Genomic DNA, 25,454 nt, shown 5'->3' on the forward strand with positions numbered 1-25,454 from the left:
GTAACATGGCTTTTATAAGGTGAGACAATCCCAAACACAGCACCTGAATTAGTATTAAAGGGGCAGCTGTCACAGGTTTCAGGTAAATGAGCTTATCAAGGGTGCATGAGAAAGCTATGATCACAGTAACAGAGGTTAATTAAAAATCAACCTAAATATATAGATACAGAAGTACCAACACACTCGCCATTCCTAGGAATGGGGTGCAAACTGCACCCACATCCCAGGGTGGGGTGCGGTGGCCTGTGACCACACACTCTAGTAAATACAAACACAGGGGGCCCAGCACTCACTACAACAAACTAACTCACCTTAACATTCAAATAATCAATAAATAAATAATGGGGTTTTAGTTCATGAATTGATCAATGCATTTAAGCTTGCAGCCCATCGCCAAGGGACCCCATTTCACTGCAAGTCCTACACTAACTGGTTTTCTTGGGAACCTGGCACCTGCTTGCACATCATAGCTAAAATGAACATGTGTTTTTTCTCTGGGTTAATGCTCAACTGCCAAGTAACATGGCTTTTATAAGGTGAGACAATCCCAAACACAGCACCTGAATTAGTATTAAAGGGGCAGCTGTCACAGGTTTCAGGTAAATGAGCTTATCAAGGGTGCATGAGAAAGCTATGATCACAGTAACAGAGGTTAATTAAAAATCAACCCAAATATATAGATACAGAAGTACCAACACACTCGCCATTCCTAGGAATGGGGTGCAAACTGCACCCACATCCCAGGGTGGGGTGCGGTGGCCTGTGACCACACACTCTAGTAAATACAAACACAGGGGGCCCAGCACTCACTACAACAAACTAACTCACCTTAACATTCAAATAATCAATAAATAAATAATGGGGTTTTAGTTCATGAATTGATCAATGCATTTAAGCTTGCAGCCCAATTGATCAATTCATGAACTAAAACCCCATTATTTATTTATTGATTATTTGAATGTTAAGGTGAGTTAGTTTGTTGTAGTGAGTGCTGGGCCCCCTGTGTTTGTATTTACTAGAGTGTGTGGTCACAGGCCACCGCACCCCACCCTGGGATGTGGGTGCAGTTTGCACCCCATTCCTAGGAATGGCGAGTGTGTTGGTACTTCTGTATCTATATATTTGGGTTGATTTTTAATTAACCTCTGTTACTGTGATCATAGCTTTCTCATGCACCCTTGATAAGCTCATTTACCTGAAACCTGTGACAGCTGCCCCTTTAATACTAATTCAGGTGCTGTGTTTGGGATTGTCTCACCTTATAAAAGCCATGTTACTTGGCAGTTGAGCATTAACTCAGAGAAAAAACACATGTTCATTTTAGCTATGATGTGTAAGCAGGTGCCAGGTTCCCAAGAAAACCAGTTAGTGTAGGACTTGCAGTGAAATGGGGTCCCTTGGCGATGGGCTGCAAGCTTAAATGCATTGATCAATTCATGAACTAAAACCCCATTATTTATTTATTTATTGATTATTTGAATGTTAAGGTGAGTTAGTTTGTTGTAGTGAGTGCTGGGCCCCCTGTGTTTGTATTTACTAGAGTGTGTGGTCACAGGCCACCGCACCCCACCCTGGGATGTGGGTGCAGTTTGCACCCCATTCCTAGGAATGGCGAGTGTGTTGGTACTTCTGTATCTATATATTTGGGTTGATTTTTAATTAACCTCTGTTACTGTGATCATAGCTTTCTCATGCACCCTTGATAAGCTCATTTACCTGAAACCTGTGACAGCTGCCCCTTTAATACTAATTCAGGTGCTGTGTTTGGGATTGTCTCACCTTATAAAAGCCATGTTACTTGGCAGTTGAGCATTAACCCAGAGAAAAAACACATGTTCATTTTAGCTATGATGTGTAAGCAGGTGCCAGGTTCCCAAGAAAACCAGTTAGTGTAGGACTTGCAGTGAAATGGGGTCCCTTGGCGATGGGCTGCAAGCTTAAATGCATTGATCAATTCATGAACTAAAACCCCATTATTTATTTATTGATTATTTGAATGTTAAGGTGAGTTAGTTTGTTGTAGTGAGTGCTGGGCCCCCTGTGTTTGTATTTACTAGAGTGTGTGGTCACAGGCCACCGCACCCCACCCTGGGATGTGGGTGCAGTTTGCACCCCATTCCTAGGAATGGCGAGTGTGTTGGTACTTCTGTATCTATATATTTGGGTTGATTTTTAATTAACCTCTGTTACTGTGATCATAGCTTTCTCATGCACCCTTGATAAGCTCATTTACCTGAAACCTGTGACAGCTGCCCCTTTAATACTAATTCAGGTGCTGTGTTTGGGATTGTCTCACCTTATAAAAGCCATGTTACTTGGCAGTTGAGCATTAACCCAGAGAAAAAACACATGTTCATTTTAGCTATGATGTGTAAGCAGGTGCCAGGTTCCCAAGAAAACCAGTTAGTGTAGGACTTGCAGTGAAATGGGGTCCCTTGGCGATGGGCTGCAAGCTTAAATGCATTGATCAATTCATGAACTAAAACCCCATTATTTATTTATTGATTATTTGAATGTTAAGGTGAGTTAGTTTGTTGTAGTGAGTGCTGGGCCCCCTGTGTTTGTATTTACTAGAGTGTGTGGTCACAGGCCACCGCACCCCACCCTGGGATGTGGGTGCAGTTTGCACCCCATTCCTAGGAATGGCGAGTGTGTTGGTACTTCTGTATCTATATATTTGGGTTGATTTTTAATTAACCTCTGTTACTGTGATCATAGCTTTCTCATGCACCCTTGATAAGCTCATTTACCTGAAACCTGTGACAGCTGCCCCTTTAATACTAATTCAGGTGCTGTGTTTGGGATTGTCTCACCTTATAAAAGCCATGTTACTTGGCAGTTGAGCATTAACCCAGAGAAAAAACACATGTTCATTTTAGCTATGATGTGTAAGCAGGTGCCAGGTTCCCAAGAAAACCAGTTAGTGTAGGACTTGCAGTGAAATGGGGTCCCTTGGCAATGGGCTGCAAGCTTAAATGCATTGATCAATTCATGAACTAAAACCCCATTATTTATTTATTGATTATTTGAATGTTAAGGTGAGTTAGTTTGTTGTAGTGAGTGCTGGGCCCCCTGTGTTTGTATTTACTAGAGTGTGTGGTCACAGGCCACCGCACCCCACCCTGGGATGTGGGTGCAGTTTGCACCCCATTCCTAGGAATGGCGAGTGTGTTAGTACTTCTGTATCTATATATTTGGGTTGATTTTTAATTAACCTCTGTTACTGTGATCATAGCTTTCTCATGCACCCTTGATAAGCTCATTTACCTGAAACCTGTGACAGCTGCCCCTTTAATACTAATTCAGGTGCTGTGTTTGGGATTGTCTCACCTTATAAAAGCCATGTTACTTGGCAGTTGAGCATTAACCCAGAGAAAAAACACATGTTCATTTTAGCTATGATGTGTAAGCAGGTGCCAGGTTCCCAAGAAAACCAGTTAGTGTAGGACTTGCAGTGAAATGGGGTCCCTTGGCGATGGGCTGCAAGCTTAAATGCATTGATCAATTCATGAACTAAAACCCCATTATTTATTTATTGATTATTTGAATGTTAAGGTGAGTTAGTTTGTTGTAGTGAGTGCTGGGCCCCCTGTGTTTGTATTTACTAGAGTGTGTGGTCACAGGCCACCGCACCCCACCCTGGGATGTGGGTGCAGTTTGCACCCCATTCCTAGGAATGGCGAGTGTGTTGGTACTTCTGTATCTATATATATATATATATATATATATATATAGGCCAGTATTCAATGAGGAAAATTCTCTGTGCATGGCGAGAGATTTTTTCTCTCGCCATGCACTCTCCGTGTTCCGGAGCCTCCTGCTCCCACTATTCAACGTATTTAAGACTCGCCGCCACTCGCGGCGAGTCTTAACCCCTGCAGCGGACGAGCGTCCGCGGCAGGGAGCTGACAGGGAGCCGTGGGACGGTGGCATCCAGGGAGATTAAAGTCTCCCTGGATGCCCCAGAACATATGTGGAGGGTGGGGGCCCCCCCCGGGACCCAGGCAGCACAGGCTGCCCCCCCCCTATAGCCAGCGGGGGACCCAGTATTCACTGCACCCGTTCGTGCATATTAACGATCGGGTGCAGTGAATATATGAATATCTAATGAGCGGCTCGAGCGCTCCGGCCCCCTGCTGGCTGCACTGTGTAAAAAATAAAAAATAAAAATAAATATGTTTTTTAAATTAAATATATATTCATGTGCTATAAGCACATGAATAAAAATAACATGCCCCTTCACAGAAAAAAAAACCTGATTTTTTGACACCAAAATTAAAAAAAAAACCTTTTAGATTAAAAGTTCACATTCCAGCTCTCCATCAAAAGATGGAGAATTTCTACACGGAGAGAGACGGCGAAAATCACTTAGAAAGACGGCGAATATTTCACATTGAATAGGGTGGTTCACTTTTGGAAAACAAAATGCTCCGTCCAAGGCGAAAAAAGCAAAAATTCTCCATAAAACACGGAGAATTTTTCTCATTGAATACTGCCCATAGAGAGAGAGAGAGAGAGAGAGAGAGAGAGAGAGATAGAGAGAGAGAGAGAGGGAACACATATTTCGGAACTCAAAAGTGATCTCAATTGTTTTTAGTTAATGGATTTAAAATTCCAGGAGAGGAGAGGTGCCCCCTTGGGGGCAGGAGCCCAGTGGCAGATGACTCCAATGCCTCCCAGAGTTCTGCCTTTGCACGGGTGCTTAAGGAGCACTTTTGTAGTGTCTGGCTGCACTCAACCACCGGCCCACTCTCATACAAAAACCCCAATGCAGTTAAACTCGTTAGTGATCCATTTCCACCAGCTAACAGTCCCAGGAGCAGAGACTTGTGGCTTTTTTTTATTTGCTAACCTGCTGACGATGACCAATGTTGTCCTCTTTTTTTTGCACTCCAAGGTCTCTCTGCTATGACAATGAATCATATTTGCCATAGACGTAACTACATGGTGGCTAGACTGCCAAATATCCAGGGGCCCACAAGATAAAGATCACCCATATAACCTTCGTTACATGCACATGGGCAGTATGAATGACGAGTCCCTGAGCACTCATACATGTGTGCTTAACAGCATTACAAGGGGAGCTACATGTGTATTAAGGCACCTGGATCCTTTCATCAGGCCTTGGATCAGGTATAGAGCAATAACATTCCAACCAATCAGCTCCTGTTATTTTCAAACACAGCCTGTAACATGATAGTTAGAATTTGATTGGTTCTTATTTCACTTCAAGCTTTGACAAATCTCCACAGACACAAAGCTCAAAGAAGGTCACACCAAATTTGAAATTAGAAAAAGAACTGCAATTAATTACCACATAACTGTGTCCATAAAGTCAAAGTTAGGTCAACGGTTCAATACAAACATGAACCAACATTAAGACACATCTTCAGACATTACACAGAAGGAGAATTGTCGCACCAATATCTGTTTACAGTGGAGGAAAAATCTCTGGCAATATAACTGAACCAGTTAAGGAAAGAGAAAGCTGAGTGCAAAACAGCATGAAGCGAAGATTGGTTAGTATTAGTAATATAGAGAAGAAATTACAATGTTAGAAAGTTAAATTGAAGAAAAGGAAAATTTAGAAACGATCTAAAAAGACAATGCAGTGAGATGAATGAACACTGTGAAGAGAAGGGCTATGAAAATAAGATAAAGGCAGACAAAAAAGTGCAATAGAGTTTTCAGCATCCTCTTGAAACACACAATAAAACTCAGAACTAGAGATGGCCAATGCAAGATATCCATTGAAAGGCGGGATTCATGCCGCCATTGCAAGAAGGTGGCGTGCAGTGGTTGCCGAGGTCATCCTTGACTCTGAACTGTCCTTTGTTCCCCACATTCAATCTGTCTAAAAGTCATGTTGCATGCATCTAAAAAACATCCAAAATACGACCCTATCTCAAACACGACACTACTAAATCTCTTATACATGCACTCATTATATCCCGCATTGATTATTGCAATAGTCTCCTAACTGGTCTTCCCAAGAACTGGTCTTCCCAAGACTCATGCCACCGCAATCCATATCTCTCTACTTATCAAAAAATATCTCCCATCTTGACCACTCTGCTCTGCACAAGATCTGCGTCTCTCTTCTGCACGGATCACTAGCTCCCATTCACTATTGCAGGACTTTCATCAGGCTGATCCCACCCTATGGAATGCCCTTCCACGCACAATATGACTCTCCACTAGCCTCCAAACTTTCAAGCGTTCCCTGAAAACTCACCTCTTCAGGCAAGCCTATCATATTTAACCACACACATAACCCTCTGAGGCACTTACAGTATGTATTACATAGCTTCCTTTCTGGACCTGCAACTTGTGTTTTCCTCCTATGTCCCCATAGAATGTAAGCTTGCAGCAGAGCCCTCCTACCTTCAAGTCTGTCTGTTGTTACCCAGTTTGTTTTATCACTGTCTACTATTGTAAAGCGCAACGGAATCTGCTGCGCTATATAAGAAACTGTAAATAAAGAAATATTTAGGCTCAAGAACATTGATGGTTACTAATTATTTCCTTCAACTCACGCACTAGAAAACTCTACACCATCGGAAACAAAGGCATAAAAGTTTCAGTAGTAGTGTCAATATTGGTGATAGTATCGCCAGCCCCTGCAAAGATGGAGCACTCTCCATCTGTAAAATGACATAATTGCTGGCTAACTCAAGGTGGCCATACATCAGAAAGATAGGTACTTGTTTCCTAGAACGGCCACAATTGGGAGTAATCGTGTACCTTAACTTAAGGTACACGATTAACGCAATGGACCCGGTTTCCTTTGAAATAAGGTCCATTTTGCTGGCAAAGGCAAAATCGGGTCCATCACGTCGGTCGCATGCATTAACATGGCACGCGACGCGACCGACGCGATGGACCCGATTTTGCCATAGGGTTCAATGTTAAAATATTTTTAACATTGTAATCGCGTTCATCGCATCGGTCTTGTGCCATTATAATGACACAAGATGCGATGGACGCGATTAAGCACATTTTACATAGCTAACAATGGGAAATGGGCCAATATGGCCCATTTCTCATTGTATATGCACCCATCATGCCTATAAATTAATGCCCCCCCCCCATTGTGAGCGGCACCCCACGATTGACGCCAACCCGAAGCGTGGCCAGCGTAGCGAGCCCGCGAGGGGCGTCGGTGCGCGTCCTCCGACCTTTTCATACCCCTACTATCCACGTCGGCGTGAAGTTGAGAATATAAAGTGTGGCGAGCGCAGCGAGCCATGGAGCCCGAAGCGTGGCAAGCGGACGCGTATACCTGTGAAGTAATGCGAGTCCCCTCGCGGGGCTCGCTGCGCTCGCCGCGCTTCGGGCTCGATGGCTCGCTGCGCTCGCCCCACTTTATATTCTCAGCTCCACGCCGACGTGGATAGTAGGGGTATAAAAAGGTCGGAGGACGCGTACCGCCGCCCCGCGCGGACTGGCTACGCTCGCCACGCTTCGGGTTGGCATCAATCGTGGGGTGCCGTTCACAATGGGGCCATTTGGGGTCTGGGGACAATTTTACATTGAATCCAATGTAAAATAGGGTCCCAGGGACCCTATTCATATTTGATTCAATGTAAAAATCGGGTCCATCGCGTCGGTCACATCACATGCGATTTGACCGACGCGATTTTTCCGACCCGATCAAAATCGGTGTGGCCGTTCTAGGAAACAAGTACCAAAAGATATTGTACCCAATCATACAATCTCAATTGATTGTAAAATGGATTATATGCAGATTGTGTGCACATCTTGTGTACACAATCATACAATCATGCAGCAGATGGATTGTATAACTGATTGTATGATGGATTGTGCGTAGATTGTGTGTCCAAAAACCACGAAGGACTGCCGGGGATTTCAAGGGAAATTGTACACAATCATGAGCGCAATCGATCTTAAGATCGATCTTTCTGATGTATGGCCAGCTTAACCCCCCCTAATTGCATGACTGACTGTCGATATTCATAAGGTCAACACATTTTAATGTCCACATTCAAACCCTGTTGACATGGCATCATAGACGCTTTGAATGTCGTCATAATGACTACATCCCAGGCAAAAATCCACTAACTTGCACCAACATTCATTTGTTTACAGAACCTCCTATATTGTGCATGTTATCACATGAGGAGAAATGAAAAACAGGAATAATATGTTATCATTCTTTATTTATAAGAGAAAGACTTCTGTCTTCTGTCCAACCCATCTGATGCAGATTTTATGCCAGCACCTGCATTAAATTAAAATGTCTCAAGTGTCTATAGTAACAGAAGAGCTAGAATGCAGCCTGGAATACATTTGTAAATAACCATCAACCTTCCCAGGTGTTCTGAAGTACCTGTAATCCAGCCGTAATTATTCCAGCTCACAAGATGTTCCTCTCTAAGGGCGAGATGTATTCAAATAAAAATACGGTAAAACCCCCATGGACAAAAAATTGTTCTGGAGCCTGGAGAATGATCCAGCCCCGTTATGGACATGCGAACCACTGTCTGGGGCGGCATGTTAGGTCAACACGCACTATGCCCCCAGCCCAGAGTAGGTGAGCAAAGAAATCTACATAAAAAATGCAATACAAAACTGGAAAGCCAACTCCCTCTCTAGATCAGCCGGATCCTCTAACTACATTATGATTATTATTGTTATTATTATTATTATTATTATTATTATTATTATTATTATTATTATTATTATTATTATTGATCATTCAAATCTAATGACTTTAGATAATCTTTATGATGATGATCATTTAAGAAATGTCTTTAATCATACAAAATAATGGTAATTAATACAAGTTGATGGACATACAGTAATGGCTTCTTAAGGAATGTAAATGAAGTGCCTGGCAAGTGGATACCATCTATCTTTTCTGTTTACTTAAAGGCAGAGGCCTTTAATTAACAAGCTTCTTTAATTGTTAATTTGCTCAGTTTATCGCTACAATTTATGGTGAAAGCTATTAGTAATCACTAGTTCCCCAAGTTTCCTAATTACTTTTCTCCCATCCTTCACAGCAATGTAGTGCTTCAGTCTTTACAATAAGCTATAGAAAGTAATCATAGCATCTCTGAGTCACTTGGGTCTGGGGCTTGCAATGATCAAATCACTGTTATGAGAAGTGTAGAAGGTGTGTGGGTATGGCCAATGCCATGTGGGCGTTTAAAGTGCCATGTGGGCCCATACACCGCTTACATCATCATATGAAAGTATTTGTCTATTTAGTATTCATTCTCCAGGCAAAAGCGCATGTACCAGAAATAATCAACATGGAAAGCAAACAAAAAGCAGATTCAACATCTACCTTACCCTAATCCTGTGCCAGGACAAAAGATTGATAAGCAGAAATTGTACTTATGTACTAACTGGGCTGCCGATTTTGAAATCGGAACCATCGCATCTCATCCGACCATATCGCATGCGATGCGATGCGATGGACCCGATTTTTCCATAGGATTCAATGTTAAAATGGACTGTCCATTTTAACATGGAATTCAATGGGGAAAAGGGGTCCTTTTCATACCCCTACTATCCAAGTGGGCATGGAGTTGGATATAAACCTGTGGCGAGCGTAGCGAGCCACCGAGCCTGAAGCGTGGCGAGCGGACACAGAATACCGTCCCCTCGCGGGGCTCGCTTCGCTGGCCACGCTTCAGGCTCGGTGGCTCGCTACGCTCGCCACAGGTTTATATCCAACTCCATGCCCACTTGGATAGTAGGGGTATGAAAAGGACCCCTTTTTCCCATTAAATTCCATGTTAAAATGGACTCAGTCCATTTTAACATTGAATCCTATGGAAAAATCGGGTCATCGCATCGCATCTGATTGTATGCCTTAAGTTAAGGCATACAATCAAAAAATCGGCAGCCCAGATACTACATAAGTACTGCAGAAATTCTGCAAGATGCCATCATAAACAGATATTCCAAATGGGTTTGATAGATGCTGATTAAGGCGGGATGTATTAACATACATTGCCGCCCCTCGCCATGCCCCCACCGCGATGCTAGCGCATATGTACTAACATATGCGGCTAGCATCGCGGTGAGGTGACGGAGGCCCCCTGCAATACCTGTGATGTGGTATGCGTCTCCGTCACCTCCTGGGCTCTGCGGCGGTACCCGGCATCTCCTCCTCTCCCCTGCAGCCGGAAGGACAGCCCCAGCTGACCATCATTTGCTGACCATTGAATGATGTGGGTGTTCCCCTGCATGCTGCGAATGAATGTTCATGTAAAACATCCATTCACAGCCAGTGCCAAGGAACGTGCCTTGCGAATGGTGGGCTGGCATACCATTATTCGCAAGGCGGCGTTAGGTTAACTCACAAGGATGCGAGTACGCACCCGAGCGAATCAACCAGAATAACCGCCTTGATGTATATAGCAACCAATCAGCTTCATAGAAGCAGTCACTAAGTATTTTGTATAAAATGTTATCTAGGTAACTGATTGGTTGCTATGAAGAACTTCTCCACTGGTTCCATCACAGAGTGATACAATCCCCCAATTTTCCTACAAATATCCACAATGATCAGGCTGCAAAATGATGACTTTTATTTTAGAATTCAGGGCCCTGAATGGTATCTAAGCATTTTATGTTTCAATATCTTTCTTTATAGCACAAAACTGAGACATTGCAGAATATCTATTTCCTTTCTGCAGCCTGACAGTCACTCCCGTAGACTATCACATGCCAACTCAGACATACCAAATCACCGGCTCATTACATATTGATGAATGCAGTAGGTGGTGTGTCCGTATTATATTACAGAATAGGATTAGCTTTGTTTTGGGTGAAAAACAGGTAGTAGGGAGAGCATGAAGAAGCCATCCGCCCCAAGAATGAAAAGCAACTCTCCAAGAATGAAAAGCGGCTAAAATGTAAATGAGATTCTGCCACCGTTCCATTATTTGTGTTTTTTACAGAACGCTTTGTGCAGGAGCCAGCTTAAATCTGCACAGAGGAGACATTGCAAACAAGAGATTCATCTCACAGTCAGATAGAATACCCACGAGGGTCATAACACTGGGTATTTCTAAGGAGCTGCCTGCATCAAGATGCAGAGAGATGGGGTTGCTCTCGACTACAGCAGACACAGTAACACAGAGTAAGGTTTTGTTTATTTCTTCATCTGATGGTAATTCAGACCAACACCAGGATATTACCTGGAATGGAATACACCGGAAACCCTTTCCATCTGAGGGCATCTTGTTCAGAAAACCGATGGCTGAATAAGCTGGAGGTGACATAAACTACCGAAGGAGTCTGAGATGCCTGCACTTTGTTTGTGGTTTAGGTTTAGGCTATGATGCGGCAGCTATAGCCAATTAGGGAGTAGGGAGGAGTTTCCTGTTATAGGAATAGCCAGAGGTCAGGTGATCTGCACTCTGGTCCGGTTTTCCAAGGAGCAGGTTGGTTTCAGACTCTCTCCTGTACATATTCTTCTTTCATCACTACTTATTCCTCTGCTGTCAAGCATACTTCTCTATCATTTCCTTTTACACCTACCTCTCTCTCTCTTTCATTCCAGCTGCTCCTTGGGGGATTTGGGCCAGATAGTGTAGCGCTGCTGCTGCCCGGCCTAGCCATGCCGCGCCCGCGGAGAACCATCCACCCTCCCTCCCGTTTTGCACAGCCCGGCTCCCCCTCTGCTCCCCCAACGGCCAGCGTCACGCAGGCCGGGCGGGGAGGCAGAGCGGCGGCGAGAGCGGGTACACTGCGGCGGGGCGCGAGGTCCGCGTCATCGGCTGATGACGCGGTGGCGCGCGGCGCCAGGCCGCAAGCTAACAGAGCGAGTAGCTCTCCCGCCCGGGGTAGCGGAGGCACCCCCGGCGGAGGTAGTCAGCGGGGCAGGCGCACGCGGTCCCAGGGTCCCGCAGCAGCAGGCACAGGTGCATCCACGCCTGTCCAAGATGGCCGCCGGACGCGAGCTGCGGGTTCTGGGACACAGCCCAGGGATTCTGCTGCCCAGCCTGCACAGCCTACTTTGCCCACGCAGGGCCACCCCTCCACGGGGTCCCCCATGACTCCCTTAAGGAGGGCAAGGAGCGGGTGGCTCTCTAGGGCGCGCTTGCTATCCCAGCGCGTCAGGCTCTCCCAGGCAGCGCAGGCTATTTCAGCCACGGCTGCGGAGACAGTGTCCCCTGGAGTTGCGCAGGCACCCTCCACAGAGGTGGATATGGCGGTGGTGCGGCAGCTGGTAGCGATGCTGACGCCGCGGGCGGGTCAGCAACCGGTACAGACAGGGCCTGGGTATCTAGCTACTACTGTCCTCCCTTCTGTTCCTTCTATCCGGGACCCTGCGGCACACGTACTGGCAGCTCTGGGCACGCCTTTCGCGAATATGGCTTCCACACCGCCAAGGGACGCAGTCGTGACGACACCATCGCAGCACCAGGCAGAGGAGGCCATTGCCGGGCCGTCAGAGGTGGCTGGTCCCTCCGGGACAGCAGGTGCGGCTACAGCGGGAACTGTGTCAGGTGGGTCAGCCAGAGCACGCAAGAAGCGCAGGCGCAGGTATTCCCGTACATCCTCCTCCTCGGGGTCGGAGTCCGTGACCTCCGGCGAGGAGGGGGGACGCAGATCCAGGCACAGGCACAGACGCTCTAGGAGACACCGGAGGCGCTCGCAGTCCTCCAGTGGCGACTCGGGCTCCCCGTTGTTTCCTAGGGGGCAGGTGGTCCACTGCGAGAATACGGCAGTACTAAGAGGCCTCAGGCGCAGCGTAAGGGATAGGATAAGGGAGGGCAGATACGTCAGCTTCTTTACTATGACTGCGCAGGATGAAAAAGATTACCGCGAGGCAAAGCGTAAAGGGGGGATTGGCGAGGCAGCCTACTGCACGTATCAGAGGTGGCAAGTGGGGCTGTTTATGTTTGCTGCATGCTACTTGGAGACCAGACCCTAGGAGCATATGAATGTTATTAGATACATCCATATGATGCACGCCATGTATATGGACGACGGTGAGAACGTCTGGCGGGCTTATGACGAGCAATTCCGGCGGAAGCAGTCGGGTTGTGAGATCATGGCCCTTGGCGCTAAGGATGTCGAGGTGTGGATGGGTAAGAAACCGTCGGTTTCGACCTCCGCCGCCCCGGCTCCGGTGGTTTCAACACCCGCGTCTGCCCCACGCAGGGCCCCCTCGTCCTTTCGCGGGGGCTCTGGAGGGGGGCAGTCAGCGGGCAGATGCTTTGCTTACAACGGGGCAGGATGCGCAGCGGGTTCCCGCTGTAAGTTTCGTCACCAATGCTCAAAGTGCTGGGGAGGACACCCGGTTAAGGAGTGCACGCGTGGCAAGCAGGCTGGGGGGGCTCCCAGGCAAAATGCCGGGGCCAACCCAGCCCCTGCTCCTCCACAGTAAGGCCCCGTCCCCCGTGAGGGGCGACCGCCTAGCCAGTTGGCTGGGGCGTTACCCCCTCCGGGATGAAGCGCAGTTTCTGGCCGCGGGTTTCTCGCAAGGATTCCTCCTCCCCATTCAAAGGGAGGTGGCGTCCGGGTCCCCGAAAAACCTGAAGTCAGCAATCGACATGCCCCAAGTCGTCCTGGAGAAGGTCGAGAAGGAGGTAAAATTGGGTAGGATGGTGGGCCCATTTCCTGAACCTCCGGTTCAGGGTTTGGTACTGTCACCTATTGGAGTAGTCCCCAAGAAAGAGACAGGCAAGTTTCGCCTGATACAGCATCTGTCCCACCCACCGGGATTGTCTGTGAATGATGCAATTCCTATAGAGTTGTGTCATGTACGGTACCAATCCTTCGAGGAGGCTTTAGCTATTGTGCGCGGCTTCGGGGGGCGGGCCCTGCTAGGCAAGGTTGACATCGAGTCGGCATTCCGACTGCTGCCCCTGCACCCGGACTCCTTTAGGTTCATGGGTTTTAAGCTGCCTTCAGGTTATTATGTAGACCGTTGCCTGCCTATGGGCTGCTCGGTGTCCTGCGCCTACTTCGAGTGTTTTAGCAGCTTACTGCATTGGTGTGTCACGGAGTATACGGGCGAGCCGGGGGTCGCCCATTATTTGGACGACTTCCTGTGCGTAGGCCCGGCTGATTCCCCGCGTTGCGGGGCTCTCCTGAGCGCAATGCAGCAGCTGTTCTTACATTTCGGAGTCCCTGTCGCGGAGGACAAGACAGAGGGGCCTACTGAATGCCTTTCATTCTTGGGCATTGAGATTGACACGCGGGCCGGGTGCTGCAGGTTGCCCCTTGATAAGCTTGCACGGCTACAAGGGGCGATCTCCCAGTCCCTGGCCTTCGGCAAACTCCGGGTACGCCAGCTACAGTCCCTACTGGGCCTGTTTCACTTCGCCTGCCGGGTTATCCCCATGGGGAGGGTTTTCTGTCGAAAACTGGAACTGGCCATGGCGGGTCCAAATAGGCCCCAATTCTTTGTCCGCCTGAATGCTGAGCTCAAAAGGGATCTTAGAGTTTGGGATGTTTTCCTCCGCGACTTCAACGGTGTGTTGCTGTGGCCTAGCCCTCCGCGGTACAGCGAGGAATTGCAGCTATACACCGATGCGGCCGGGGGAATAGGCTTTGGAGCCTTCCTGCACGGCTCTTGGTGCGCGGAGACCTGGCCGGAGGAATGGGCACAAGAGGGGCTCACCAGGAACATGCTTCTCCTGGAGCTGTTCCCTATTGTGGTGGCCCTGGAACTGTGGGGCGACCGCCTACGTGATGCCTGCATCACCTTCTGGTGTGATAACCTGGGGGTGGTGCAGGCCATCAACAGACAGAGCTCTTCTTCTCTCCCTGTGGTGCGCCTGCTCTCTCGCTTTGTATTGGTATGTCTGCGGCTTAACCTGCATTTTGTGGCCAGGCACGTTCCCGGGGTGGACAACTCGGTGGCCGACGCCCTGTCCAGGCGTGACTGGGCTAGGTTCCGGTCCCTAGCTCCGGGAGCGGATTTGGTTGGTGAGCCGTGTCCTCCTTATGTTTGGCAGGTCATCAGGCCGGCATGGAGGAACTAGCCATGCGGGCTATTGCTCCCAGGACGCTGCGTTGTTACCAAGCTGGCTGGCTGGAATGGGAACAATTCAGAATGTCCGCGTCACAGCAAGGTAAGGCCCCGGGCGAAGCCATGCTTGCGTTTGTGTGGAGTTTGTACTCCGGAGGGCGGACTGTGTCAGCCGTGAGACGGCTGTTGGCCGGCGTGTCGTTCTTCTCATCGCTGTATGGGAGATCGGACCCCGGCCAGTCTTTTCTTGTGTCTCGGGCCCTGAGGGGCTGGCGGCGCGCTTCCCCTGTGGCTCCAGATAGCAGAAGGCCCATTGACGTGTCCCTGCTGCCTCCCTTATTGGGGGCGGTTTGGGATGTATGTCACTCTGAATATGAGGTCCGACTGTTTCGCTTGGCATATGCCATGGCATTCCATGGAGCTTTCAGGGTCGGCGAGCTGGTAGCCCCGTCGAGGCATCGACCTTCTCCTCTGTTGTTAGAGGATGTATTGATACAGGGCGATTTGGTTTGGTGTCGGGTAAGACGTTCCAAGACGGATCAGACTGGGAGAGGCCAATGGCTGTCACTGCAACCGTGCCTGGTGGAAGGGATTTGCCCAGTGGTGATGGCAAGCGCCTACGCCCTGCTGCGTCCTGACCGCCCTGGGGCATGGTTAATGCATGAAGACGGCTCTTCATTGACAAAATACCAGTTCTGCCATGTTTTGCAGCGTGCCCTGGGATCTCTTGGCCTGGATCCGTGGGAGTTTGGTACACACTCCTTCCGGATCGGGGCGGCCACATCTGCTGCTGCTGGGGGTCAATCCGACGCAGAGATACAGTCTCTGGGTCGATGGCGCTCGGCAGCGTTCCGCAGATACATTCGGCCTGGCCTGTCTCTCCATCTGCAAGACTGTAACCGACTGGACGCATAAGTACTCGTCTCACTTTAGCGGGAGTCTTGAGGTGGTCCACTTTCCCCCGGGGGCACAATTCGGCTTAATTCCAATCTGACATGGCGTCCTGGTTAGTTTACTCCGGGGGTTTTCTGTGCAGTGTGCCTCAAGGTCTGGTCGGTTACGGTTTCTTTATCTTTGCCTTCTCCGGTGTGGTTGGTTTGTTAAGTGAGGTGTGATTTGGATGGCATGTGTCCTAACCTGTTTACATCTTTCAGGTCGCAGGGACTCCAAGACGGTGTGGGTGATGGGACACTCTTTTGTCCACTGGGCATCAATGGCGTGTGGCAGTTTGAATGAGAGTATGCGAGTGAAAGCTCAGAAAGTGCGATGGTTGGGTGTGCGAGGCATGCGTTGGGGAGCGCTAAGGGGCCTTTTGCTGAGGTCGGTGCGGGACTTCGGAGTCCCTGAGGTGCTAATTTTGCACCTGGGCGGAAACGATCTAGGCCAATGCACCGCCTTAGAACTTAGGTCGATTATTATCAGGGACCTGCATATTGTGGCTCAAGCGCTCCCTTGCTGCCAACTGATTTGGTCCTAAATGATTCCTAGGCGAGTCTGGAGGAATGCTAGGTCAGGGCCCCGCTTGGATAGCGCACGGAGGAAGGTCAATGCTGCGGTGCAGCGATACCTGTTGGCTAATAGGGGTGGAGTCATCAGGCATGACTCCATCACCTATAAGCGGGGTTCCCTGTATAGGCCGGACGGTGTCCATCTGAGTCCTGAGGGAATGGCCATATTCCTGGACGATTTGTTTAGAGGTTTTAGTTGATGTGTTGTTGTTTAGTAAGTGCTGAGCGTTTAGGGTGGCGGTGCTGCAGCCTAAGGCTTGGCTTGTGGCGGTAAAGAACGGTCCTTGTTCAAATGAAGTGTTATGAGGATAGTGGGGTGCGCTCTCCCGTCAATGATACGCTTGTAGCCCATGCCCCTTGGACAGGGGTGGGATGCACCACTTGCCCGAGTGGGTAGCGTGGGAGAGTTGAACACCAATGATGTATGAATGGTGTGATGTCATCTTACCCCTCCTTTTCTCTATGACCGTTCTTTAGGGCCGCCACCCTCTTCTATAGATTAATATATATAGTTGTCAATTAATAAATTTGACATTCATTATTTGAAACGCCAGCACTTGTGTCTGTCTCTTTATTTGTAGGGTTAAGTTAGATAAGTTTAGATAAGTTATTAAAGTGTTATGGCATAAAGATTGCCGATGGTACGTTTAAGAAAACCGATGGCTGAATAAGCTGGAGGTGACATAAACTACCGAAGGAGTCTGAGATGCCTGCACTTTGTTTGTGGTTTAGGTTTAGGCTATGATGCGGCAGCTATAGCCAATTAGGGAGTAGGGAGGAGTTTCCTGTTATAGGAATAGCCAGAGGTCAGGTGATCTGCACTCTGGTCCGGTTTTCCCCACCCTCCCTCCCTATTTTTTCTATCCTTTCTTGGCGGCGGTAAAGAACGGTCCTTGTTCAAATGAAGTGTTATGAGGATAGTGGGGTGCGCTCTCCCGTCAATGATACGCTTGTAGCCCATGCCCCTTGGACAGGGGTGGGATGCACCACTTGCCCGAGTGGGTAGCGTGGGAGAGTTGAACACCAATGATGTATGAATGGTGTGATGTCATCTTACCCCTCCTTTTCTCTATGACCGTTCTTTAGGGCCGCCACCCTCTTCTATAGATTAATATATATAGTTGTCAATTAATAAATTTGACATTCATTATTTGAAACGCCACCACTTGTGTCTGTCTCTTTATTTGTAGGGTTAAGTTAGATAAGTTTAGATAAGTTATTAAAGTGTTATGGCATAAAGATTGCCGATGGTACGTTTAAGTTACTGTCAGTACCTGTTCACATCAACTGATAAGGCTGTACAATACGTGTCACTTTATGCTATATATTGAAGTGAATCGCATTGTAACAAAGTAAAAATACATATATAATAGTCCAAATGCTACTGTAAGTGCATTAAGTGATCACTGATCGCACTTATTATTTCGGTAATGGTTTTACAGCAGGAAATACACCAGTTTGAAATAGAGAGATGTCACGTTGTGGTTTACAGATCTCTACCTGCTGTTCTCTCATTGACATCATTTTACCATCTACGTAAATGACTGGATATAAACATTGCTGCCATATTTGCAAGGTAGATAAATGAAAGCCACATGACATTCTGTATACAGATGCATTATGTTAAATCGGTGGTGTATTTATAATGAGTGCAGTGTGCGCGGTGCACCCATTTTTCTAATATTAAACCTCCAGCGGCCATTTTTTGGTGGGGGATCTGCGCATACATCGTGGAGTCTGAGCGCTCTAGTGCTGAGACTCCACAACACTGCAGGCAGCAGCAGCTGCGATAGGAAAATCACTGAAAAAATGGCCGCCGCACCATGCTCTGGGGAGACAGGAAGGGGCCCAGCCAGAGGAGGCTGCACAAGGGCCTCCTCCTCTCTTACAATACCCCTGTTTTAAATGCTAGTTACGCTTGGTGTCTTTTGTTTAAGCATTCTATTACCCATAGCCTGTAAAGCTATTTCTCCTGATACAACCAGCATTCATTTACAAGCACTCTCACAGGCACAATAACACGTAATGCTATAACGCAACGGTCATGGACAACCAACACCCAATTACCACTTCAATTTATGCAATTTATCTCTACCCACAGCTGCATTGTCTCTAATGTAAGGGGTCAAAAACCACAAGCTCATGGGGGTCTATTTATTAAGGGGTCTAAGTCATACATTTTATATGGTTATTTAACAAGTTCCAGAGACTTTAGCTTTATGGAGATTGGCCCTAAGTCAGGCCTGGTACTGCTGCGTGAATGTGCAACGGCCAGTGAACAGGTAGACACCGGTCCGCTATAGTGAAATGCCAGGGGCGTAGCTAAGGGTTCATGGGCCCTGGTGCGAAAGGTCAGCTTGGGGCCCCCCTACATACAACAAAATTAAAATCTCGGTCAGTTTACAACCTGTAGTCCTACAAAACTCCTTCTCCTTACACACACCCACACAGTGGTCCCTAGGAGCCCTGATCTGATGCAGCCACTATACTGTGGTCTCCACCACGGCTTGCCATGACCCCCAGCCCTTGTTTGCTGATGCTGCCAGGCCACACGCCACCTAAATATGTATAAACTAAGACCAAATATGTTAAGAGAAAATAAAATGTAAAGAAATACATAATAAAATAAAAATAAATTAAATAAAAAACTAAAAACAATAAAGAAAAAAGCAACAGCTAAGGGCACTTGATGCTGACATAAAGTTGCACTTGCCACTTTCCCTACCTCTAAACATTGTGATTGCTGTCAATGGACAGCTCCTGACAATCCCTGCAGTGTGTGCAGCCAGGTACATGGGTCATGCATTCAGAGCGGGTCTAGGCGGGCAGCGGTCTCTGGCAGGGGAGTAGCACAGAGACTATAGAGGGGTTGGTAGGATGGCGGCGGTTAAGTGCAGGACTCGGTAATACTCACAAAACGAGCCGCACCATCTGTTAAGGGACTCTGGACCCCGCGTTCCCGCCGGCTCTTCCAGAATCTCAACACAGCAGCACACATCAGATGCGCGGGCGCCGGGCAGACAGCGTCGGCTTCATGACGTCACCTGCACTGAGGCCATGTCCTCAGAGCAGGGGCGGGGGCTGGCGGCCATGTTCTTGTAGCTGCGGCCATGATCTAAAGGCCGCGGCTAGGAGGAGGAATGGAGGTTGTGGCCAATGCGTGGAATGATCACCAGGCTGGCGTCCCGCAGCAGTAACTGGTGAAGCGGCCTGGGGGGCACATGGCACCCTGCCCCCCGGCCCAGCCCGCCCCTAGCTGTTAGTGAGAGAGGAGCAGAGGTGGCCGGACAGTGGCGGGGGCTGGGCCCCCCTGGCTCAGGGGCCCGGTCGCAGGTGCGACCGCTGCGACCCCTGTAGCTACGCCACTGTGAAATGCCACCTTGCTCCTGAGGAAGCTGGAGTTCTATCATCCGGGGAAACGCGTTGAGCTTTTTATTATCCTTATCTTGCTCACACCATCCAGTTAACCAAGCGACCAGTCCATTTCTCACCGACGTCACGCCGTCTCAATTGGATACAACATCTACCAGGATGGTAATACGATTACATTTGTCAGCATATTAACTCTATGAAAAAAACGGATACAATCTCCCTGTGATATAATTTTTATCATCATGATTGACTTTTTGTTCTATGATTCACCCCTTGTGGCTTCATAACCATTAGTCATTTTATTGTGTTTTATATTGTAATAAATTGTTATATCTTTTGAGAACCGTCTCATTCTATTATTGGATCAGCCAGCGCTAGCACACCTTCTTTTATTTACTACTAGCTGATCCGCCCGGCGTTGCCCGGGAAACCCTTGGGGTTTCTTTATTTCCAAAATTGCTGAAAAATGTCATCTTACAATATGCTGTGCCAAAAAACTAAGATTGTAATTTGTTATAGATTCCACCATAATGTTAGAATGTGTTTGCATTGATACTCAATGACGGCAATGAAATCAGGTGTGGTGGTGTTGTTTGAAACACAACACTCCTGAGTTGATAACTTGTATGTGTTGATGAATTCCACATCCACTCCTGAGATTTAGCACCTACTGTATGACATATCCTCCAACATCTGAGGGTCAGAAATCGGTACAAAATCAGAAAGGGACGTGGCCACACCTCCATTTCTATACTTTCAAATTGTACAGTTTCTAGGGTGTGTAATTACAGGCGCTGAGTGCGAAGGGACCGGGGTGGGCGTTACTTACCCCGCCATAATTAGTTAAAAATTCACTGCTCCCTGCCACTGCCACTCCCCTCACGGAACCTGCAGCAGTCTCTGAGGTCTGGGGATCTGTAAAGCACATGCACCGGGCATCTCTACCAAACAGTGGGGCAGCCCCTGAGTGTGGGAGCAGGTCCACGGGCCTGGCCACATGATGTCATGACGCGACGCACGCTACCCGCACCACTGTAATGCCCCACTGGGAATGGGTGCAATGGGCCAAATTCTTCCCTACACCCGCCGAGCCAATCCACTGATCTAGCCATCACAATCATCAATGGGTGCATTGATAAGGTTTGAGTGTAAGAAGTTGAAGAATAAGACTGAGAAAAAGAATTGCCATGTTACAAAGTGTACAATTTACTCAATAAATCATGAAAAAAATGTAAGTGTACATAGAAGTACAATCAAGAAATGAAAGTAGGATTAAAAAATAAGTTCTGATTCAAACTGATAATTGTTTGGATGGGGTGGGTTGTGAAACAAATCTATAGGTGGGGGTATGGATATTGTGGGCATAATTGGTGTTTGTTACACCTACATGGGGACCTCAATTGATGGGATTTTCACTACAGTGTCACGGTCACATTGTCACCATAGGGGGATTCCCAATTGGGGTCCAGGTGGTCTTTTAGGAACCCTTTACAATCCTGTAGGTCTCTTCTCCTTGAGCTTACGGTCTCCCTTAATGATAGTCAATCACTGAGGGAGACCATAGGCTCCAGGAGAAGAGACCAACGGGATTGTAAAGGGGTCCCTAAAAGACCACCTGAACCCCAATTGGAAATCCCCCTACGGTGACACTGTAGTGAAAATTTCTCATCATCTGGGTACCCCCTGTAGGTGTACCAAACACCAATTATGGCCACAATATCCATACCCCCTCCACCTATAGATTTGTTTCGCAACCCACCGCCATCCAAACAATTATCAGTTTGAATCATAATTTATTTTTTAATCCTACTTTCATTTCTATGTACACATATTTTTTTCACGATTTATTGAGTAAATTGTACACTATAACATGACAAATCTTCATCTCAGTCTTATTCTTCAACTTCTTACACTCATAACATTCAAACAAATGCATGCAGCGCTCATGCCCATCGACCAAACATTATCTATGAACCAAAAGAGTCTGGGAAACCCTTAAGGCAGAGCAGTGCCTAATATCCAACTGACTAAAAGGGTGAGTGCAGTGTACCCACTTTGTATTGATCAATGGGTGCATTGGCCAGGACAAAGATTTCTCAGTGCAACTGGAGGACTGGAGAGACGGATATGGGGAACAAAGTAGAAATGGTACATTAGGTACAGTTTTTATTTGCCGGTACAGACTGTTAAATAAACGGCAAATTATTTTGTATGTGTTCTGTGTGTTTGTGTGTGTTGTACTGTTTTTGTGTGTGTGTTGTAATGTATGTGGTTTTGTGTGTTATATTGTATGTATCTGTCCAATGCATAAGCGTGTGAGGTGTGCTATGTATATACAGTATGTGTGTGTTGTGTCTTTGTGTAGCTGTGCAATGTTCAAATGTGTGTTTTGTGTGTGTTGTACTGTTTTTTGGGTGTGTGTGGTGAATGTGGGTGTGTGTTGTGCTGTTAGAGGTATGTTATGTGTGTGTATCTTTGCAATGTTTAAGTGTGTGTTCTGTGTATGGTACTGTTTTTGGGTGTGTGTTGTAGTGAATGTTGGTGTGTGTTGTACTGTGAGTTGTGTGTTATGTGTGTGTGTGTTGTGTGTATATCTTCCGAATGTGTAAGTTTGTGAGGTGCGCTACGTATATATGTGTGCTGTGCATATCGTGGCAATGTTTAAGTGTGCGCGTTCTCAGTGGCGTAGCCGGTGCCACCACACCACACCCCCATTGCCGCAGGCTTACAAGCGTCCCGGCTCCCCTCCTGGCTTCAATTAATAATTCTATGCAGACGGACCACGATAAAATGGCCGCCCCCATACCGCAAACAGTTTCAGAGAACTGTCTGCTTTATGGGACGGCCATTTTATCGTGGTCCGTCTCCATAGAATTGTTTGAAGCCAGGAGTTGTGTGTTTGTTGTACTGTTTTTGGGTGTGTGTTGTAGTGTGTATGGATTTGTATTGTACTGCATGCGGTGTGTTTCCAGCAATTTCAGCCCCTATCTCCCCCGTGTGTACACAGCTTAAGTGTGTGAGGTGCTCTACGTATAAATGTGTGTGTTGTGTGCTATGTGTGCGTATGTGGTGTAGTGTGTTTGTGTGTGTGTGTGTGTGTACAATGTGTACGTGTGTGTGTTATGTGTGGTCTATGTATATCCTTAATTATTTCCTAAGTGTTTAAAGCCTTCACCATAATGTTAGAATGTGTCTGTCATACTCAATGACAGCAATGAAATCAGGTGTGGAGTTGTTCCTTCGTCCACGGTTTCCCAGATCGTCGATCTTTTCCCCAGATCATCAATGAAGGAAAATTAAAACTTGGGGCGAAATGTAATAGGGTGCGATTTTTGGACGAAATCGCACCTTTAAAAATCGCATTTTTTGACGCTAAATCGCATATGTAATGAGATGCGAATTAGCGGCAAAAAATGCGATTTGCCGCGATTTCGGTCGATTTTTAGTCATGAAAATGTGTGCATTTTCAGTCCTGAAAATGTGCGCATTTTCATATATGCGATTTTGGTTTAAAAAAAAAAAAAAAAAATGGCGTGCGGTCCCCCCCCTAAGCATAACCAGCCCCGGGATCAAAAAGCCGGTGCTGGTATCATAAAATCAAAGGAACAATCAAGTTGGGGTTCCCTGGATTTTATAAAACCAGCACCAGGCTCAAGGTCCGGCGCTGGTTCCCAAAATACGGGGGACAAAATGACTAGGGGTCCCCCGTATTTTAAGAACCAGCACCGGACACAACCAGCCAGCAGGGTAATGCCACAGCCGGGGGAAACTTATTATATAAGCTCCCGCGGCCAAAGCATTAACCCCCTGGCTGGTCAGCATGGGCAGGGGTCCTGGGGAAGTGGGGACCCCCCCAATGAAGGGGTCCCCCCCTCCAGGACTTACCAGCCCATGCTGATAGTCCGGGGCTGTCCCCGATGCCCCTGGCCGGTGGGCATCGGGCTGATGACTTGTGTAAAAAAAAGAATGAAAACTATTGTTTTACACTGGCGAACTATGAGTCCCAGCAAGCCTACCCCGCATGCTGGGACTTGGGGAACCACAAGTCCCAGCATGCGGGGCATTAAAGGGCCCGCTGGCACTTGTAGTTCTGCAGTGAAAAAAATAGTGCACAAAATCACACTGACACCCTGTAAAATAAAACTTTAATACACACAAAACACACACACACACACTGATACTTACCTACCTTGAGCCCATAGGTCGGTCCCTGGATCCTGGGTCCGTCCTCCGGGGCTCCAGGGCAGAAGAGTCCGGTTCCGGGGCCTTGGTCCTGGTTCCGGGGCTGGTCCTGGGGTTCCGGGGCTCCTGGCGTGAAGAATCCGGGGTCCGGGATCCGTGGTAGTCCCCAGGGGTACCTAAGGAGGCAAATCCTACTCACCTGCTCCCCGGCGGCGACCTCCGGTGACAGCGCTGCTCCAGACTGGTACCCGGCTTGCAGGACTTTGACCGGCGCTGAGATGTTTCCTCTTTGCCGTCTCTGCACAGAATGATTTCTCGGCCAATCAGGAGCCGAGAAAGTCGGCTTCTTATTGGCCAGAAATCATTCTGAATACAGACGCCGACGAAGTAACATCTCAGTGCATCTAGAGCAGAGATGTTACTTCGTCGGCGTCTCTAGTTAGAATGATTTCTGGCCAATCAGGAGCCGACTTTCTCGGCTCCTGATTGGCCGAGAAATCATTCTGTGCAGAGACGGCGAAGAGGAAACATCTCAGCGCCGGGCAAAGTCCTTCAAGCCGGGTACCAGTCTGGAGCAGCGCTGTCACCGGAGGTCGCCGCCGGGGAGCAGGTGAGTAGGATTTGCCTCCTTAGGTACCCCTGGGGACTACCACGGATCCCGGACCCCGGATTCTTCACGCCAGGAGCCCCGGAACCCCAGGACCAGCCCCGGAACCAGGACCAAGGCCCCGGAACCGGACTCTTCTGCCCTGGAGCCCCGGAGGACGGACCCAGGATCCAGGGACCGACCTATGGGCTCAAGGTAGGTAAGTATCAGTGTGTGTGTGTTTTGTGTGTATTAAAGTTTTATTTTACAGGGTGTCAGTGTGATTTTGTGCACTATTTTTTTCACTGCAGAACTACAAGTGCCAGCGGGCCCTTTAATGCCCCGCATGCTGGGACTTGTGGTTCCCCAAGTCCCAGCATGCGGGGTAGGCTTGCTGGGACTCATAGTTCGCCAGTGTAAAACAATAGTTTTCATTCTTTTTTTTACACAAGTCATCAGCCCGATGCCCACCGGCCAGGGGCATCGGGGACAGCCCCGGACTATCAGCATGGGCTGGTAAGTCCTGGAGGGGGGGGACCCCTTCATTGGGGGGGTCCCCACTTCCCCAGGACCCCTGCCCATGCTGACCAGCCAGGGGGTTAATGCTTTGGCTGCGGGAGCTTATATAATAAGTTTCCCCCGGCTGTGGCATTACCCTGCTGGCTGGTTGTGTCCGGTGCTGGTTCTTAAAAAACGGGGGACCCCTAGTCATTTTGTCCCCCGTATTTTGGGAACCAGCGCCGGACCTTGAGCCTGGTGCTGGTTTTATAAAATCCAGGGAACCCCAACTTGATTGTTCCTTTGATTTTATGATACCAGCACCGGCTTTTTGAGCCCGGGG

The sequence above is a fragment of the Crinia signifera genome, chromosome 3 (assembly GCF_055691185.1).
Source record: "Crinia signifera chromosome 3, ASM5569118v1, whole genome shotgun sequence".
NCBI classification, from domain to species: domain Eukaryota; kingdom Metazoa; phylum Chordata; class Amphibia; order Anura; family Myobatrachidae; genus Crinia; species Crinia signifera.